We start from the raw sequence: 21,784 nt of genomic DNA, 5'->3' as shown, positions 1-21,784 counted from the left end.
GTAGTCAGAGGGTGGAGGAGAGGGAGGAACAAGCCCGGAATCGTCCAAGGTAACAATAGGAGGGACCCCATCAGGTCCATAAGCCTTCCGAGGGTTTAGGCCATTGAGGGCATGGAAAACATCATTGCGAAGAATTTTAATACATGGCATGAAGTAGTCAGAGGGTGGAGGAGAGGGAGGAACAAGCCCGGAATCGTCCAAGGTAGAGTTTTTAGCAAAGGTTTGAGCAAAGAGTTCAGTTTTAGAAATAGATGTGATAGCAGTGGTGCCATCTGGATGAAGTAGAGGAGGAAAAGAAGAAGAAGCAAAGTTATTGGAGATATTTTTGGCTAGATGCCAGAAATCACGAGGGAAGTTAGATCTTGAAAGGTTTTGACATTTTCTGTTAATGAAGGAGTTTTTGGCAAGTTGGAGAACAGACTTGGCATGGTTCTGGGCAGAAATATGAAGTGCATGAGATTCTGGTGATGGAAGGCTTAAGTACCTTTTGTGGGCCACCTCTCTATCATGTATAGCACGAGAACAAGCTGTGTTAAACCAAGGTTTAGAAGGTTTAGGACTGCTAATAACACTTCATCGAGTTCTGTCTTGCCTTACTAATGCATCTTGAACACTCATATCTTTCTTCAGTGCAACAGGAGACTGTCTTGAAGGGAGTCTTGTGTGCATTTGAGGCAATAGATTCAGATAGGCCAAGTTAACCCGCAGACTGCTTATAACACTTCATTTGAGTTCACTTTTGGCTATCTAATGCATCTTCAACACTCATCATTCTTTAAACCAATAAGAGACGGAGTAATTTTAGCGTATCAAGGCGAAATGGTGCAACAGACACTAGATAATTTGAACTTTTCCAATATTCTCTCCCTCTTGTGTGTTTTGTCTTCTGAAACCCTGCACTGAGGCAATGGCATGGTGTTCACGTCGTCTTAGTAACTGTGCTGCGTTTTTCACTCCCTTTGCTGTCAGTTCGGTCTTGATATCATACTCAGAGTGATGGTGAGGGCGAGTTAATCCTCCGACTGCCACTGACACTCTTCACCTCATCTGTGTGACAGTAGTGTGCAGTAAAGCGTCAGGCAGGGTTAGATTTGATTATCATTCACTCCTTTTTGTGTCAGTTTTGTCCTTTGCAATCGTGCACTAAATTTTTTAACTTTCAAGACAATATTTTTATTCATTCCTGGCATTCAAAGGGTAAAGGCCGCCTCGAGTACCTGAATGAGCACGTCCTCGCAAAGGCACAGCGGGGAAATGGAGGGAAGCCGCAAAGTCACTCAGACATGACTTCCGTGTTGCTGATTTTACAGACTGTGGCTACAATGCAAGGACAGGAGACGCCCTTTCCCTGCCACGGCCCTGTCTGTGAGAAGCTTCAAGGCTACGTGGAGAGCCTCGTTCACGATATCGACGATGAATACAAGTTCTTTTGTAAGGAAATGGAAAATCGGGCCAGCCGCGCGGAGGTCAAAGTAAAATTAAATAACATGAGCAAAAACAAATTGAGAAAATACTAGTCTGTCGCGAAAGAAATTTATCAGAGCTTGACGCGCAAGTTCCTCCAGCAGAAGCACAAACACCTGAAGAGACGCTTATCGGAGCACGAGCTTAACAGTCTGTTCCCCTTGTGCCCCAAAGATGACATAGGTCTGATGCACCTCCCTAAACACCAGAGGCTGCACGACCACTACCGCTACCACCACCACCACCACCATCACCAGCCCCAATAACCACTGAGACAAGCAAGCAAGTAAACCCACACTCCACATCTCCTCCCTGATGAAGACTTATCAATAATAGCGAGCCACTGGAAAACCTAACACGGAGCTCTGAGAACGATCGCCACGCACATAAATCAACAGCAAGTGACAGTGATACAAACCATAATGACAAAGGAAGTGAGAGAGAAAGACTAAAGATTAATTACACCCTGACATTTTCTCTCTCTCTCTCTCTCTCTCTCTCTCTCTCTCTCTCTCTCTCTCTCTCTCTCTCTCTCTCTCTCTCTCTCTCTCTCTCTCTCTCTCTCGGACTCTCTCTCTCTCTCTCTCTCTCTCTCTCTCTCTCTCTCTCTCTCTCTCTCTCTCTCTCTCTCTCTCTCTCTCTCTCTCTCTCTCTCTCTCTCTCTCTCTATTCACTCCAATTCACTTTAATTTGCTCAGTAAGTTATCGTAAGTCACTTCAGGTTATATTTTTTTTTCTTCTGCCTCTAATGAGCGTGTTGGTGAAGCTCAAATCCGATGAATTCTGTGGCTTAGTGAATCATTGTTGTCGTCTTTGTTCTCTGTCATGAATGTTGTTTTTCTTTCTCTAATTGTTTCTTGTGTTCTTGTTATGTGCAGTGTTGCTTGGTGTGCACCGGATAAGAAGTCATTGTTTTTACTAAATATTAATGTTCTTGTTATCTATAATGTTGTTGGGTATGGACTAAAGTAAATAACAAAAATAAATAAATAAAAGAAAAAAGAAAAAAATGAGTAGAGAATAAATGTTCTTGGATATCTTTATAATGTTTTTTTTTTCCGTTATTATTTATGTTCGTGTTATCTCTCGGTGGTGGTGTGCACTGAAGTAGACGACAACCAATGAAAAGGAGTGGAAAATGTCCTTTAGATTCAGTTTATCCTTTAGTGGCATCACAGAAGATAATGATAGTGTTTCTTAATTATCTTCCCTATTATCATCGGTCCATCTCGCGGTGGACTGAAGTAGATAGGAAACCAAAGAAGGGAGGTAGAGAACTTTCTTAGATGCCTTCATCCTCTACTGAAATAATAGAAGATAATGATGGTGATTCTTGATTTTTATTTATTTATTTTTTTTTCTCTCAGTTTTTGTTGGCCTTTGTGTCCCTCTTACGTAACAAAAGATCTTCCTTACCATCATCTATCCAGACTAAAACACAAAGGCAGCCTGAGGAGAGCGGAAAATGTTCTTAAATTTTTTTGCCTCCTAGTGGAGCTGTATGGGAAGATGACAGTGACTCTTACTTATCTTCCTCATGATCATCACAATCACCACCATCATAGGGAAAAATAGCAGTGATTCTTGCCTATATTCCTCACGAACACCACCACCACCACCACCACCACCACCACCACCACCGTCACAGAGGGAGATTAATAATAATTCTCACCTCTCTTCCTCACCACAACCACCACCACCATCACTGTGGAAGAATACAGTGATAATTCTTGCTTATGTTCCTCATCATCATCATCATCATCAACACAATCACTCCATCACTACCTCATCTATTCTTTTACTTGCATATCCTGCAAATTACATGAACATTTCACAATTCCTTTCATAACCTGCAAACATCTATCAGTCTACCATTCCTCTGCCATCACCATCATAAACATCTCCATCATTCCATCACTACCTCGATAATATTTTTTTACCTACACACCCTCTAAATCACGTGATCATTACACTATTACCTTCACAACCTCCACCATTCCATCATTCCTCATACACGTAACATTTTTAAGAGATTTCCATTCAGTTCATTTTATTTCTCTGACTTCACGATTCCCGCCAACCCAATCATTACTTTCCTCTGCTCAGCCAACTTGTCTTATTCCTGCTATTCGTGATTCACTCCTCTCTCTCCTTACGTCGCGTCTGTATTAGTCCCAATTTCTTCCTTCCCGATATATTTCGCAAGGCAGCACACGTAGCAGCTTGGTCCACGATTGGGAGACAGAGAGAGAGAGAGAGAGAGAGAGAGAGAGAGAGAGAGAGAGAGAGAGAGAGAGAGAGAGAGAGAGAGAGAGAGAGAGAGAGAGAGAGAAGGGGAGTGAGGGTAAACACACACACACACACACACACACACACACACACACACACACTTACGACCAAACAATAAAGCTGAGACAGAGAGACAGAGACATACGGTATATACATACATACGTACATACAATATACATACATACATACATACAGACAGACAGGTCACTGATAAAATGGTGACAAATACCCCAGAATGGTGCGTGCGACAAGCTGGAATCAGGCTTTTTTCTTTTCTTCTCGACGTCCTCGTTTAAAATGAATTTGTTCTGAGTGGTGACATGAAAGAGGCAAGACAAGAGGGACCCACTGTGCTAATTTCCACCACCAAACAACTCGGTGCTTAATGACGCTTGGTGCTACTGGTGGCTCCTCACGCGCCCAGCCACCACCACCGACACTTTGATCTGCCGCCAATCAGGGATTTACCCACGCCACCTCTTGCGATGGTAGTAATAGTAGTGGTAATAATAATAATAATAATAATAATAATAATAATAATAATAATAATAATAATAATAATAATAATAACGTAATTTTTTATCATATTGACAATGATGACAATGATTACTAATAACTATGATAACAAATTTACTAATACTTTTACTACTACTGCTACTGCTGCTGCTACTACTACTACTACTACTACTACTACTACTACTACTACTACTACTACTGATAATAATACTACTACTACTACCTCCACCCCATGTTTATTGATGTGTCAATTAGGGGCTCCATTACTTGGAGGTCATTAGCCCCAGCTCCCGCTAATGACTGTGGCATCCAACCATATCTAATACTCTATAATATACACATTAGTTGTTAACTATAAATTCATTCTACCTCTACTCTATCTACTCTTATGCCACTCTCCACCACTGTAGCCTCGCAGTCGAGGCCTCCTAAGTCTGCAGGTATGGGAGTGGAATGCTTTGTCCCCCTGAGACACAGGAGGGCAGATCTGAGGAGGGAGAATGAGAGACGGCACCTCATCCATGCGACGACATGGCTCCTTGGCTGGTGCTTCTTTTCTGCCATTAGGTCGGCTAGTCTTGAGTAGAAGCACTGAGCCTTGGAGCCCATCCCGCCAGATGTGGTGAAGACCAGAGGTGTGAAGCTGCCCTGGTCAACGTGTTGGATTCTCTCCCCATACGCTCGGATCTTCTCCTGCTCATTCTTGCGGTGGGCGGCCTCCAGGGAGAGTTCGTGGTGACAGGCGGCCATCGGGTCAAAGATCCGTATGTCCACGAATGCTTTCTGTCCCCTTGTCCAGAACCCTCGTGCACTGACGTCGACTCGAGCCTCGTTGGTGGTGTTGGCTGTTCTGTAGCGCAGGTGCTCGCCGTCTAGCGGCAGGAGGGTCGGTTCAGTGGAGACATCGTGGCACACCTCCCTGAGCATGCTGGCGGTCAGATCTCTCACCTCATCGTGCCTGATACATACGAATCCCCCCTTTTTGCACTACTAATAATAATAATAATAATAATAATAATAATAATAATAATAACAATATTGTAAACCTTTCATGATAACGACAACGATGACGATGATCCATAATAATAATGATAATAATAATAGTAATAATAAGAGTAAGCGGTGATCAGGTGACCTCAGATGTAGGGCCTGAGTACCATCCGCCCAGCACCAAGTGACAGCACCCCACAGAGAACAGTGGGGAAGGGAGGGCGTGGAGGAGAGCAGTGGGAGGAGTAGAGGTAGCAGTGGCAGGGAGAAGGAGGGTAAGGAGGAAACAGCGCGCAGGAACAAGCTCACTAATCACGCCTTGTTTGCCACACAGGTACTCTCAGGTGCGGGAACATGGCAAGAGGTGGCGGCGTTGGCAGCTGGTAATACACCCTCACAGGTGACCAAGGGCAGTACCGTCGCCAGGTGGCCACACAGCCCCCTCCTCATACTGCTGGTGAACCTCAGCGTGACAGATGATCTCACTAAGGTTACAGGTCAGAGAGATTACCTGTATTTACATCTAAGGTATCTGGTATTTAATAACCTGTCTTATTTTACTGGTAAGGATATTTTTTTTTTTTTTTTTTTTTGGCAAGGGTTTTTATAATTTTCCTTATTTTTTCGTTTTTTTTTTTTTTTTTTTTTTATGTTGAGTGTTCTGTTCCAATGATTTAACACGTGTCTGTTCCTCAGGTATATCAATTAATCATTCCACACTTAAGCAATTTTATATGCATGACATGTTGATTAATCCCAACACCTACATTTTTTTTCTTATTTGTCTAATTACTCACTCTACAGGTAAGAGAGAGATAATTCAGCTACAGTTCACCCGTTGATGACTTTATATACCTGGTTTACCTTTATCCAGTTACTAACCCTACAAGTAAGAAGTGATCTGCTTCTTCTCTCCCACATATTTCTCTTTTATTCTCTCTCATCACATTCTTCTTATATTCTCTACACTCTCTCCTCCTCTCCCTCCATCCATATTTCTCCCACTATTTCTTTATTTCACCTTTTCCTCTCTGTCCCTCATCTTTCCACACTTTCTTCCCTCATTTCCTCTATCTTCATTTTTCCTTCGGCCTCTATTTTATTTATTTATTTTTTTCACCTCTTCCTGAATATTCTTCTTCTCTTCCCTTTTTTCCTCTTTTCTGTTCTCTTCCTGCCTTCATTTCTTCCCGTCTTCATTTATACTTTCATCGCCCATCTCTTCTTTATTCCTCATCTTTCCTCTCTTTTATTACTCCTCCTCCTCCTCGTCCTCTTCTTCACCAGGCAGCAGAAAGCAATTATTTTCTTTATCAATTTTTTTTCCTCACCTCACTATTCTTCACTTTCCGTCAAAACAATCCTTTTTACTACATATAACTCTCTCTCTCTCTCTCTCTCTCTCTCTCTCTCTCTCTCTCTCTCTCTCTCTCTCTCTCTCTCTAGCCAAGCAGTTGATGGTCGTTTAGTGAAAGCTAAAGAAGTATTTAATGGCAGTGAGATCATTAACTACATGATTAGCAGTAGTTAATTAACCCTGCAGACAACCTTCTCGTACCTTGAGAAGTTAATTAAAGTACTACAAAAAATATTATAATCAAGTAATTAATTCTTCCCCCGTAAAATGTCATTGAAGGATACCAGCTTTACTAAGTGTTAATTAATTATTAAAGGTTTATTGAGTATTATGTCAACATATACATATATACATATTGCACAAAGGAAAAAATATACATGAATGTACATAATACACAAAGCGGGCACCAGCCCGCAGGTGGGGAGTCTTGGGTCCCGGTGGTGGGCGGTGCGGTGGCGCGGCGAGGAGTGCTGCTCGCCGGTCAGGAAAGGAGCTGCGACCTGTTCAGCGGGGCGGGGGCGCTGCCCTGAGAACTCGCAGCATCAGGTCTGTGGGCGTGTGGCGGACGATGAGGGCAGCCCTGGCCTCGCGGCTGCTGAGGAGATCACCGCCTACAGGATGGGCCGGTGGTGGCGGCGTTGGTCTGAGGGCGGCGGTGGCCGGACAGGACAGTAGGTAGTGCACTAGCGGGTGGCGGCTGTGCCTCCCGCAGTTTACTAAGTGTTACTGAGGAAAACCCTTTATACCTCACGTGATGTCACGGTGACAGTGTTAATTAAGAGTCTACGTAATGAAGTATTGGTTATCCCTCTCCTGTATCCTTCAGGCAACGAGAGTGACGACGAAAAGGTTTAAACGGAGACTTGTTGTGTGCTCCCGCTCTCTTCCCCACTCCGTGACGCAATGCTTCCTCGGTTCTCATTTTCTCCTGGGGAACATAATCTGATGGGTCTTTTAAAATTACTCTGTTCCTCATTTATTGTATAGTATCAGTTAATTCACCCCCAGATTGCTTCTTGGAGTCAGAATTATGGAGGAAAGTTGAGGAATAGTGACGTAGGAGTTCATAAAAGCGAGCAAACAGAACTCTTGCAAAGAACCAAAGCGATAAAAGAAAAACGAGTGTGTAAGAAAACGGTCAGATATTCGCGCAGACTCAAATAAAATAAATGAAAGCTGCAGGCTTCCTAGAAGGCAAGAGGAGATGAATCGTGAGTGCATGAAGATACCGTTCCCTTCCTTTTCTTTGCCTCTCTCTGTACTTTGAGCCTCAGCAGAGCACACAAGGCACAATTGGTGACGGTTTACAGATCATTAGTGCCTCAAGACTGCCCTGGCCGAAAGGGAGAGCACACATTACAGAAAAAATACAGAAAAAAATAAAAAGAAGTCTTTTAATATTGAGCGCTGTAAATAGAAATGGAGTTAGCTATATTCCAAAAGGTCTCGAAGGTACTTTCAAGTAAGCTAAAAGTGCCTGTTGTGAATACATCAGCGAAATATAATAGGTATGAACGTGTTTGAAGTGGAAAAGGAGTTTGGTTCGTGTTATGAGTGAATGCAAGTGATGTTAAAGCAAAGAAAAAAAAAGCAGCAAAGTATGCAGGTGTTTCGAAATGTGTTAAGAGAAGAGTACCTGTAGAAATAGGTGTTTCTGAGACTTAAAAAAGTAGTTTGTTGATATTAAGAGTTGATGCAAAGGAGGGTAATGCAAAGATTTAGTGTTCGTAGTGTTAAAGAATAAAATAAATGTACGCAGATGTCTCCAGCCGCTGTAGAAAAAAAAATGAATGTATGTAGAAATAAGAGTATGTAGCAAAATGTGTGGATGTGGAAAAAAAAAATAAAAAGAAATGGGCACGCTATATCTGTATGCACACATACACACACACACACACACACACACACACACACACACACACGTCATAAAAATGCATGAAACCAATAATGTTAATACAAATAAAAAGAAAAAAAGTGAGAAATATGAAAAAAAGAGAAAAAAATATTACAGTACTACGTAGATGAAATGAAAAGAAAAAAATGAATTATTAACTTTATTTTCATGTTTTTTCTTTTTTTTTTTTTTTTAGATTATTTTGCAGGTATCTTTTAACGAAGCAGGTTTGGGTTACTTTCCAGAACCTCACTATTCTAGACTGTTTCTTTTATGATTTCCTTATTTACGCAATTATTCCTCAACAGACCAAACATTTTGTCAGATTTCATTCCATGATGTTAATGCTTTAGGCGATTTTTTTTTTCTATAATTTTACAGTTTTGCGCCAAAGGCCAAGTATTTTGGGATTTCTTTTTTTCCCATAGGTGGTTGGTGATATTGTCTTACATGTCTTTACTGTGCGGGTTATTTCCGTTCATATTTTTTTTCTCTTTTTACACTAATTTTATCAATAACTTTCATATTTTGGGCAGTTTTCGTTGATAAGTTTCCTGTTCGGGCTATTTCTTTCCACATTATTCCTCTTTTTGTGCTGTTTTCATTTATATTTTTTTCATATTTTGGGTTGTTTTCTTCTGCTTCTTTCTTGTGTAATGCTATTTTCATCCATAACCTTCTTTATTTTTAGCTATTTTCATTTTGTGTTTTTTTTTATTAGAATGTCAAAATTTTCACCGCGATCGTCTTTTTATTGCTCAGTCCCTTTTTTTTTTTATTCTCTTCCTTCGCTCTTTTACATCGCGGTGGTCGTCTTTTCTGTCAGCGATGTTAAAAAATGACAGTATCTTTCGCCGCCGCCACACCACAACCAAAAAGTAAATACCAGAAGCGTCACTGTTTTTGCTCTCTCTCTCTCTCTCTCTCTCTCTCTCTCTCTCTCTCTCTCTCTCTCTCTCTCTCTCTCTCTCTCTCTCTCTCTCTCTCTCCTGCGTGGTGGAGGAATTCTTCAATGCTCATCACCTTGAATTTGCTTCATGAGTGAGACGTTCAAATTTAAATTTTTCCCTTTATAATATCTCTCTCTCTCTCTCTCTCTCTCTCTCTCTCTCTCTCTCTCTCTCTCTCTCTCTCTCTCTCTCTCTCTCTCTCTCTCTCTCTCTCTCTGGACGTCAGGTAGCTCAGTTCTTTATGGCACAGTTCTTTATCCGTGCCCTAAGGTTCCCAGTTCGATTCTGCTGTAGAGGGGAACTTAAATACAAAATTGTTTACTGATCAGTCTACCTGTCCATTCCAAGCCACGGCAGCACTGTCACCCTGACCACTTCAGGTCCTCGCCTGCTTCAGTGTGACTTGAAGTGTTGCAGAGGGAAGGTTTCAATACGCTTCTCATTATTTTCACTAATCTTTTGGACTGCATTCTTTGTGGAGTGGCACCTTCACTGGGTCTTCCCTTATGTCCCTACAAGCCTGAATGCAGAGCCGTGTTGATTACTTGCGCCAAGCCACGCCAGGTGAAGCTTCAACCAAATTTAGCAACGTAAATAGTGAGGACGCATCAGCTCTCTCACCTCCCGCGGCGCCTCCTGCAGGAAGGGAGTGGCACTCATAATAGTAATAATAATAACAATAATAATAATAATAATAATAATAATAATAATAATAATAATAATAACAATAGAAATAGTAGTAGTAGTGGTGGTGATGGTGGTGGTGGTGGTGGTGGTGGTGGTGATAGTAGTAACTACAACAACAGCAATAACAATAATAAATGCGTTGCTATATTGGCAATCGATAAGCAGACAAGTCTAGTAAGTTACATATAAATGAGCTGTGTTAATAATTTGGTGCATTTTTTTAGTAGGCACAATATAAATGTATAATAGCAATAGAGTGAAGAAGGTGAAGGAAATGACACGCTGCGTGAATAAAGGTGACGATGAAGTAACACTCTCATCGAATACACGCACTGCAACAAACAACACCAAATGCAACAGCTGCTCACTGGCCGGTGTTAATTGATGCACTCTATCCGATATGTCTGTATGTCACTCTGTCTGTATGTATGTCTGTCTGTCTGTCTGTCTGTATGTATGTATGTATGTATGTATGTATGTTATGTATACATATTGCTGTCTCTCTGTTTCTGTGTCTGTATTTATTTATCTTTATGTCTGTCTGTCTGTCTGTCTGTCTGTCTGTCTGTCTGTCTGTCTGTCTGTATGTATGTATGTACGAGTATGTATGTATGTATGTATGTATGTATGTACGTACGTTTCTGTTTGCGTGTCTGTCACCCCCCTCTCTCTCTCTCTCTCTCTCTCTCTCTCTCTCTCTCTCTCTCTCTCTCTCTCTCTCTCTCTCTCTCTCTCTCTCTCTCTCTCTCTCTCTCTGTTTACTGTAGAGTGTGAATTGTGTGACAATATTACGTACAGCTACACAAAGGGGAAGGTGATGGTTGAAGGGTACAGAAAGTCAGTGAGTCAGAATGCACCATCACTTGTTGGTCACTGCATGCAACATGACCTAGGCTATTCAGGTATGCGCTCGCTTTCAAGTTGAGGTGGAGCGGCCTTTTCTGAAGCCACAGTACTTTGGCGACAGCAGGTGGTGCTGCTCGAGGTGTTCGGTGAGCTGCTCGCTTATGATCCTCTCCAAGATGTTACTGAGTACGGAGAGGAGCGAGACTGGCTGGTAACAAGGCCGGTAGTTACCTGGCTCAGACCTCGACTTCTCTTTATGCACGGGTGTGAGTCGCGCCTCCTTCCATAGTGACGGCCAGACCCCTCGCTGCAAACAGCGGGGAAACATTTGTGCGAGAGGGCCAGCGAGCTCAACAGCACACTTTTTGAGATGTGGGGTCACGCTGTCAAGACCAGGGGCCTTCCTGGTGTTGACATCCCTCAGGTGTCTTCTGATGGCGTCCTCAGAGATGGCAACGCCCTCCAGTCTCGAGACAGTAAGGCGGGGGAGGGCGGGTAGTTGCCTGTCTGGCTCTGGAGTTGTCATTTTTTCAGCGAACTGGCGGACGAGGAGGTCTGTTTTTTCTTGGCTGGAGACGGCCATATACCCGTCAGGGCGGGGATACATTCATGAGAGGAGACACCTTGCCTCTCCTTTACTAATCCCCACCACTGTTTGGCATCAACCTGGTTGGAGGTCAGCTTCCGCCTCATATTCGCCTCGCACCTTGCCTTGGCCCACTTCACCGTCTTTATCATGATCTTGCACGTTCTTCTGTGTGGGGCTTTGTTACACTGTGCCTCTTGTACCGCGTCCAGGCTTTGTACTTTTGCTCAGCAGCAGTCTTGCACCTGTACCCGAACCAGGAATGGTCTTTTGCGCTGGTTGAGTACGTCCTGTGTGGCACGTGTTGCTGCTGCAGTGTGCAGAGGACAGTAGTGAGGGCGGTGGTGTCATGGTGCGGGTCCCCGGTGAATATTGTGTCCCAATCTGTCAGGGCCAGGGCCTGCCGCACAGCCACCCAGTCGGCGCGGTGACACAGCCAGGTGGCTTGCTGGTGATCCTCGTCACGCGCCGGGGCAACGCTGACGGTCGTGAGCACGGCATGATGGTCAGAGCTGCCCACACAGTCGAGAGGGAGGCACTGAACACATTCTTGAGGCAGGTCCGTCACCACTGGGTCCAGGGAGCCTCCACGCTGGTGTGTGGGAAAGTCCACATGATTGTGGAGTCCCTGCACTGCTGTGAGCTCTCTCTCTCTCTCTCTCTCTCTCTCTCTCTCTCTCTCTCTCTCTCTCTCTCTCTCTCTCTCTCTCTCTCTCTCTCTCTCTCTCTCTCTCTCTCTCTCTCTCTCTCTGAACGACAGAAGAAAAAAACACATATAATGTTGTAGTTTGCTTTTGTTGCAGTAGTATATACAAATACAAATCAAAATTTATGGTACGATCGTCTTTAGTAATGACTTTGTAGGAGTTTGAACATTTCCTTGTCATTGTATGAAGGAGGAAATCCGGACAGGGGAACTGCTTGAAGGGGGAAAAGACGAAAAGAAGTTTGTGAACAAGTGCTTTACAGGATCTGTTTCATCGCTATTTGTGGCTAATCATTCACCTAAGTCTTCAGCACCGCACGTATATGTTTATCAACACTCCTTTGGCTGTTCTGAGCATCCGCTGTTCGCAGGACAGCTTTTTTTTTTTTTTTTTTTTTTTATGTAGGAAGGATACTGGCCAAGGGCAACAAAAATCTAATAAAAAAAAATGCCCACTGAAATGCCAGTCCCTTAAAAGGGTCAAAGCAGTGGTCAAAAATTGGTGGATAAGTGTCTTGAAACCTCCCTCTTGAAGGAATTCAAGTCATAGGAAGGTGGAAATACAGAAGCAGGCAAGGAGTTCCAGAGTTTACCAGAGAAAGGGATGAATGATTGAGAATACTGGTTAACTCTTGCGTTAGAGAGGTGGACAGAATAGGAGTGAGAGAAAGAAGAAAGTCTTGTGCAGCGAGGCCGCGGGAGGAGGGGAGGCATGCAGTTAGCAAGATCAGAAGAGCAGTTGGCATGAAAATAGCGGTAGAAGACAGCTAGATATGCAACATTGCGGCGGTGAGAGAGGGGCTGAAGACAGTCAGTTAGAGGAAAGGAGTTGATGAGACGAAAAGCTTTTGATTCCACCCTGTCTAGTACAGCAGTATGAGTGGAACCCCCCCACACAACCTGCTGAACACGTCAACAAGGAGCAGACAGCTTAGTCACAGCCACCAACAAGGGCACAGCTAATTGGCTAACAACAAAACACCTGCAACAAATGCATACTTTGTACCAATTAAGCTTCCCTGTTCAGTACTCACCGAGCTGCTCAGCGCCTCGTCACTTACTCGTACACCCACTGCTACCTTCCTAACTCTTGTGTGGGCTTCAGTGTACGTCACTGTCCAGCGGCACAAATACGCAGACACCTCTCCCAGCCCTTAAAACTGACTGGCAACTACAAGCCACCTACTCGTTCTCTGTCATTTATGTATTCTCTCTCTCTCTCTCTCTCTCTCTCTCTCTCTCTCTCTCTCTCTCTCTGACCAGTGATGACTGGTATGTGTATATATATATATATATATATATATATATATATATATATATATATATATATATATATATATATATATATATATATATATATATATATATATATATATATATATATATATTTATATATTTTTTTTTTTTTTTTTTTTTTTTTTTTTTCTTTTTTTTTTTGCTGAATATGAATAAAAAATTTTTTTTTCGTGATGAAAATATTACATATAAACTTTAAATAAAAACCTTATTAGTGAGCCACACGAATGGTTTTACGGATTAGGCTACACAACATTTGCTATAAGTTATCAATACATTGCCAACACATTTTTTTTTTTTTTTTGTAATATGGTTTTTGTGTATTTATTGTTTACCTTTTCTTTTCCTAGTATTATTTTGACTTTGCCTTCATATTGTATTGACAAGCCAAGAAAACGTTCAAAATGTTGACATGATCCACCGCTAGTCATATCGTTTCCTTTTTTTTTTGTCCTTCTTATGCCCCGTAAAGCTATATTCTTCTTCTTATTTTGTAAAAAAAAAAAAAAAAAGGAAAAGAAAAAAACACAATTTCATGATATATAATTGTTAAAAGACGAATGATTATGAATGACATTTGCTATTATCATACACCGAAGGCGGGACGAAGCGGGTGTGCGTAGCAGGCCATTCATCAACTGCTCTCGCCTGCCTCTGTGTCTAAAGAAGCAAAAGTCCGCGTCCTAAAACGCTTTGCTCTCTCACCACGACTATTTTCAAAGGCTACAGAGATGATTAGCTAGGTTATGAAGAGTGTTTCTCCTGTTAGTGACGTAGAAATGATGTATGCCATTACAACCAGAGAAAAAACTCTTAGAATCCCGTGCAACTAACTAACTAGAGCCTTTTGAAAGTAGTGGAGGTGCGGTGTGGAAGTCTCGAGAGAGGTAAATGAGACCTCAGTGTGCTGGGAACTGACCCAACTTAGTGTTGTTATTTTACACTGTTATGCTATGCTGTGCTATACTGTGCTATGTTATGCTATGCTATGTTTGACCTTTATGTGTCAAAAACCATAAACATACAGTATATCATGACTGCATTGTATTCTTAAGTCTGTAATCTCAGTAACGTGTCTTGCTGTGTCTTCACCCCGATGTATATTCTCCGCCGTTGAATATATGTAAATATTCAGATTACATCATGATATTGTTGTGACTTGATAATGTTACAAGCCACAGCAATGAGCGTCTTGCTGTGTTTTCTTGCGTCTCAAAGTCTATAAGTCTCGGGAATACATCTTGTCGTGACTCCACTCACGTGTAAATCTCTGAAAATAAATATATTCCAACATTCAGATTACATGACGACTGTCGTCTTCATCAAGTCTGCACTGTGTTACGTGTGAAGGACGACCTGAAGGAGCCTCGGGTCACTGACTGCTGCTGCTGCATAGTCCCCAGGCATGAACAGAGGACAGGGCTGGGCGGGACGAGGCAGGGATGGGTGGGAGAGGAGAGATGGAATTGAGGCGGGACTGGGAGCGTGGTTGGGTAGGAAAAGAAAAATGAGAATGGGGATGAAGATGAATGAAGGGTGGTGAGTGGTGGATAAGAAACGAAATTGAGGCGTGGGGGGGATAGGCGAGCCGAGGGGAGGTGGTGAAGAAGGGAGGGGTGTCATGGTTTGGATAAGAGACGAAACTGGTGAGGGTCGGGGAAAGGCGAAGTGAGGGGAAGAGAGGTGGTGAAGAGGGGAGCAGTGTCGTGGGCAAGGCGAGGTGACCAGGTTGTACTCACTAATCAAGGAGAGCAGAGGTCCTCACTCTCATGATAATTACACCAGCAAAGGTGAACATTTCGTGACAGCTGTGGATAATCACCTGTTAGCATGCTTGGGCATCTAATACTTGTAATACGACTGTCGTGTTTGGCAACTAGTGAAGTATTTGTCTCGTGTTTTGTACACGAAACTTCGCATGCTTTACCGAAGAGAATTAACAAGGAAAATTCGCTTGTGTGTAAATTTTGTGAAAATTGTATGCTATATCATAAACTTAATTGAATAAAAAAATTAAGAAAAAAAATTAAGGAGTAAATTTTTTTGTGTAGGTAATTTTTTTTTTTTTTTTTGTGTTTAGAAATTTTTCGCACCATATAGTGTTGAAGCAAATTAAATAAACGAATTAATGCAGAACATTACAGGAAACATGAAGGCTATGCTATGAGGAGAAAGCACAAGAAGAACAGACCATAAGTCAGCAGGCAGTCTTTGATTCCTGCCCTGCCAAAACAATTGCAACATGTGACCGCTGTGTTGCAGCAAATTTAGTTAACCAATTAATGCAAAATATTTCATAAAACCTTAAGGACACGAGGAGGAAACAAAAGATAGGTCAGAAGATAGCAGACACTGTTTGACTCCTGCCTCGCCTGCCTTAGCTTCCCTTCCCTTCCTCCCCTCCCCTCCCCTCACCTCACCTCTCCTCTCGTGGACTCAATCAGTTACACGTCAAAGCTCCCTTTATGGTGTTCCCCGTGATGGGCGGTTCTTAAGTTCAGTTTCGCGTAGTAACTTGGGGAAAAGTATGATATGAGGCCCGATTTTTTTCTGAGGTGAATTGGTCATAAGAGCCTGATATCACCTCCCCGCCTGAACTTATTGCCTCAGGTCCCTCTCAGTTTCTCGCCGCTGTTGTACCTGCCGTCCTTCACCAGCTGAGCGCCTTGATAGCTCCGCACGCCAACACACCGACCCTGCGCCAAAAAAAAAGTCTCGTTTCGCTGTTTGTAATGCCCGAGCGCTGAGGTGTCGGTGTTTCATTCCAGGGTCTTTGTGTGTGTGTGTGTGTGTGTGTGTGTGTGTGTGTGTGTAATACGAGATGGTGGTAAGTATTCGTGTCTTGCTTTTACCTTTTCCCTGCCATGCTTGGTTGTGGTGGTGATGGTGGTGGTGCAAAGTGACGTGGTGTAAGGTGACGTGTCCATACCATCACTATCTCTCTCTCTCTCTCTCTCTCTCTCTCTCTCTCTCTCTCTCTCTCTCTCTCTCTCTCTCTCTCTCTCTCTCTCTCTCTCTCTCTCTCTCTCTCCTCTGCTTTCTGCTAATTCTTTCCCTGTTTTAGTGTTGTGGGACCATGTTATCGCCCGTCCTTCTCTGCTTCCTGCTAATTCTTCTACTTCCTCTCCTCTGCTTCCTGCTGATTCATCCCTACAGTATGAGTTGTGTGACCATAGCATCGGTTTTCCCCCTTATAGTCCTACTAATTCTTCCGGTTCCTTTTCACTGCTTTCTGCTCATTTTTCTCCTGCTTCTGTATGTTTTGCCACCACCACCACCATCACCAAAAACTCCCCGACCCCTCATTACCACCACAACCATCATGCACTACCCGATCTCTCACCACCACCACTACCACCACCACCACTTAGCAGGCCGCCATTCCCGCCAGCAGCAGGCCGCACACGAGCTTCTCTCACGCAGGTAGTTCACGCCCGCCACGCCAGGCTGGAAGGATGTGAGGCGCTGCAGATCACACACACACACACACACACACACACACACACACACACACATCAACATTGCGATCAAACTAAAACATTAAATACATGAGGTCCTTGCTTCTTTACTGCTTTACTTCATTACTTCTATGCAATACATCTCAGATCCAGCTTTAAAAATATTTCCTAACTAAAACCTTCACCATACAAACACATCAAGTACAATTAAATTCCTGTTTCACAAGTATTATTTACCGAGGCAAAATCGTTGCTACCATCCCTACATCAAGCTTTATAAAATGTAGCACACACACACACACACACACACACACACACACACACACACCGCCACTCCCATTCCGTCATTTCATCCCGGACAGTATTCATTGTATCCTGAAGGCGACTGAGTCATTAGTGGCAGTTCCGGCAGCGTGGGGAAGCCCCTCGTCACACACAGGATTATTTTTTATATTGCATCTTTAATCAAACTTTGAACAGCAGCCGCTTTTTAACTATTCACTTCCTGATAAATGCTGAAGCTCTCCTGTCAGTTATGGGAACGTTTTCTTTCCTTTTTCTTCTCTTTTTTTCTGAAAATTGAAAAATCTACTTCAATTTCTTTGTCATCGTTCTTTGGTCGCCCGTCTGTCTGCGTTTGTCTTTTTGTCCTTGTTCGTTTGTGTTTCTGTCTTTCTGTCTTGCTCTGTCTGTTCGACTATCTCTCTCTCTCTCTCTCTCTCTCTCTCTCTCTCTCTCTCTCTCTCTCTCTCTCTCTCTCTCTCTCTCTCTCTCTCTCTCTCTCTCTCTCTCTCCAGGTATTAAGATAAGGTACCAAATCGGTTAAGAATACAGTAAGGAAGAAAAACTGTTTGGGTGTTTGTTGATGAATATTCATAAACGTCGCTGTAAAAGTCTTGTGTGGAAAAAAAAGAAGGTACTTGTGTTAAATTAAGCTGAGATTCTGCCTCTTACAATGAAACAATAAAAAAAAATAAATAAATAAAGTAAATAAAACATAAGGTCAACATTATAAACGTAGCCTAGAAACTCGTGTAAAAAGTTAAAGAGGGCTTTTTAAATTAAGCTTAAAAGTTCTTGCCTGTACTGCAGTGGCGAGGCGACTGAGGAAGCTCCTGTCACCAATGAATTTCTGCCTTACTTTAACTTAATATCGATACGAACCAGTCAGGAAAAGTCAAGTGTGTGGTGAGTTTATTAACGCTGCTTCAGAAAGAATTGTAATATATGAAGTGGTTGAGAAGTCTCCCCTACTAGTGAATGCCCGCCTCGCACTTAAATAACATGAACTACTGAGACGAAAAATAAAGTCTAGTGATTTTATAAACGTATTAGAACGTAGAAAAAAGTGCAAAAAGTCATGTTAAATTTGATTAGTGGGAGTGGTGTGGAGCTTAACCATTCTACGCCTCCACTGATGAATCTCCACCACACACTTACCTCACAGAGTATTAAGAGGGAGACAATAGCAGTGTTCATATAAGGTAACATACAGTGTGGCATAAAAAGTCATGTTATATTTAATTATTCTGAGTAGTGAGGAGGTAAACTTTTCACGCCTCCAGTAGTGAAGCTCCACCACACAATTGTGAAATATTAACGGGTAAAGTCTCTCTGGTGATCATATAAAGCATAATGAAACAAAGTAGTATAGAAACTCACGTTAGATTTGATTAATTTTGACACGCACACACACACAATAATTCTTCCACATACTCGTACTGGCGTCTTCTTGCACCCAACCATTCTTTTTCCACTCCTTCCCATCCCCACCCAGCTATCCCCACACCCAACCTGTCATCCTCCTGCCTAGTCATCCCTTTCTCTCCTCCCTTGCCTTGTCCCCTATCCAGGTTATTCTCCACTCTGTCCTAGCCATCTCACAACCAGCCTGTCCTACACTACCTATCCATCCCTCTCTTGCCTGACCTTCCTTAATCTCTTGTGACGTCGCAGATCTCTCGATGGACGGCACTTGGAACTGAATCCTGAGACGAATCATCTTGGCAGCGCGAGACTCAAGGGACGAGGCTGATATGATTGTGTGTGGCGTAAATGTACGTATGTAGCTTACCACAAATAGTTGTATAAGTATACAGGTCTTCTGCAGTTTATTCTTCCTATATACTGATGAGTCTTGCGCACCAGATAACAATATTGCTTCTCCTATCGCCGTTTCCTAGAGTGAGGGGTTGGCTCCTTGTACGAGTCTTCTCCAGTTGTTTCTGTCCATTGCATCTTCCTTAGTGACTCCCATCCTTTCCAGTTCTACCGCAATTTCTTCCCTCCATCTCACTCTGTCTCATTGTAAACAGCAATGTTCCTGCGTCACCTCATCTTTGTTTCTGTGAGTCATGTTAATTACTCACAGGTTGGTTACGAGCTGAAACGCTCGAGCTGCTTCACTGCGTCACTCACTGTTCATGCTCATCTCTATCAGCGTCCACGTCTCCTTTATTGACAGCATAACTCTTATTTCCATATAAAAAAAAAACTATATTAGTATGTAAAATTATGATACATTCGTGTGTATACAATTTCTTGGACAGATATCACGCCGCTGCCTCTATGTATTTACAGAACAAGCCAGCGCCAAGTACACGAGTTGGGACGAAACGACACCGTGACGCAGTGGGCCTCTGGTCTCGTGGAGAGTGATCTGCCGTAAGAGGAAGAATGCACGTGAGTTTTGTCCTGGCCGCGGAATTCCGGATAACGCAGGTGTCTGGGAGAGTGGATGATCAGCCAGGACTGAGTAGATGCTGAGTCTCGGGAGTGAACTGTGTGGTGCAGGACCGTATCGGTTATGCAGTCTCTTTTAACGAGAGACATCGTGGAGGAGGCAGGCGAGTGCTCTCAACACACGTGACGGAGCGGCGCCATGGTAACTGTCACCGTGGCCAGGAAGTCTCTTGTGCTGAACACTGCAATGTTGTGTTATCAAGACTGTGTATTGGTGCAGCGCATACAGTCGGATCACTAAGCGTGTTGTAGTGATGAAACTATGGAAACTATGGCGAATGATTATTGATCGTTGGAAAAAAGCATAGGTGTGATAATAATTCGGTGCTTGAGTTACACTAACACTCCATCACTACCGCCACCACGGCCATCACCACCGCCATAACCACCGCCGCTACTAAGAGTAAGTACATGATTCTTGTTCTCGTTAGTAGTGATAGGAAGGAAATATCTCCATTTTTCCCCCGTATACTGTGGAAGTGCTGCCTCAACACACCGCCGCCGCCGCTATGAGAAGTACATGATTCTTGTTCACCTTTACAGTGTTGTGTTGGTGGGTGGCTGCGGCTGCGATAGGAAGTATTGTTACACCGTTATGATAGCGCTGGTCGTGCGAGTGAGGTAACAACTCGGAACAATTCCTAGTATTAAGGAAAGGTCACATTGTTTGCTACAGAAGACCATACGGCATGGAAGTGGGGGGGGGGGGGGGCGGTCTTTTGATGAATAAATAAAGACCAGGAAATTATATTTTTTACACGTATCGTTAAGCTGAAGTACCATGCTTAGTAGTAATCAAATTAAACAGTATAATATCAAATGAAAACCATAGATATACTCACCAGCACACACACCTACGGTACGCTGAAGCCACAGAAAAGCTTATAAAGATACGGAAGAAGCAATGAAAAGACACAAGACCCGGAACCCCGGCTGCACTTCGCTCCCGGCTTCACATTCTCGGCTAAAACCAGCCAAGAATTGCACTTTTTTAAAAAATTATTATACAGAGAGAGAGAGAGAGAGAGAGAGAGAGAGAGAGAGAGAGAGAGAGAGAGAGAGAATGTACGTGGTGTGTTTTACTTCTCATACTCATTTCCAGCATTTTTGTTTCTGCTGTCGCTAAAGATTATGACCGCGCTGCCAGGGACTTTGTACTTACTCTCACCATTTTTCAGTCCAGTTCACTAATGCAGGAGTAAAGCCACATTTTCTCTCTTTAATCTCTTGTAATTGTCAACACCAAAAGGATCTCCATTTTTTCTTATTGAAGCCACATTTTTTCTCTTTAATCTCTTGTCAACACCAGAAGGATCCCCATTATTTCTTATTTAAGACACATTTTTTCTCTTTAATCTCTAGTCAACACCAGAAGGATTTCCATTATTTCTTATTTATCTTCCTATGAGTTGAATTAGTTCAGTGAAGGAATACCATGACACACCTGGAACTGGTCGTGGTGTCTGGAACTTTTCGTTTTGTTGTTTTTATGTGTAAACACGAAGGTAGTTTGATTCTGGTTTATATGATGGTAATAGCAGAAGTAGTAGTAGTAGCTGTTGTTGTTGTGGTATTAATATTAGAAATAGTGATAATCGCAGCAGCAGCAATAGTAGCAGTGTACTTTCAATACATAACCTACACAGTACCTGTATAGTCCTTACCACCACCACCACCACCATCACTTCTACTACCTCCAGCATATCAGTGGGCGGAGTTTTGGGGATTCACAAGACACACAATACTCTTACATTTTAAAACATTTTCCCAACCCCTGGCATGTCTTGTGCGGCGTAAATAATGAAACAAGAGGGTCCGCGTGTTCCCCGTCCTGTCCTGCTGCTTAGCAAGGGGGGAGAGGCGGCCTCCACTTAGACTCTGTTTTGATATGTTCCTTAGAAACTGCTTATGTTGCAGCTGGCGGGTCCGAGGCAGGCGGCAGTATCCCAAGACGGTACAAGGACACACCTGCCGGCCTGCGTTTTCTACTAAGAGATAAGGAA

The 21,784-nt window shown here is 42.9% G+C and overlaps 1 long non-coding RNA gene across 2 annotated transcripts in view; it reads left to right on the top strand.

Moving 5' to 3' along the window:
- Positions 1–5,644: 5,644 nt before the first annotated feature.
- The window catches only part of LOC135098393 (uncharacterized), a 58,282-nt gene continuing 42,142 nt past the window's right edge, over positions 5,645–21,784 (top strand). The window contains exons 1-3 of one of the 2 annotated variants that reach the window (XR_010266945.1): positions 5,645–5,787; positions 18,996–19,096; positions 19,589–20,184. This is a non-coding gene — a long non-coding RNA (uncharacterized LOC135098393). The remainder of the gene's footprint in view (positions 5,788–18,995; positions 19,097–19,588; positions 20,185–21,784) is intronic. The other variant, XR_010266944.1, reaches the window with a different exon arrangement.

Source organism: Scylla paramamosain, unplaced genomic scaffold, assembly GCF_035594125.1.
Source record: "Scylla paramamosain isolate STU-SP2022 unplaced genomic scaffold, ASM3559412v1 Contig59, whole genome shotgun sequence".
Lineage (NCBI taxonomy): Eukaryota > Metazoa > Arthropoda > Malacostraca > Decapoda > Portunidae > Scylla > Scylla paramamosain.
The sequence above is the reverse complement of the archived record's forward strand: the minus strand, read 5'-3'. Positions and strand labels throughout refer to the sequence as shown.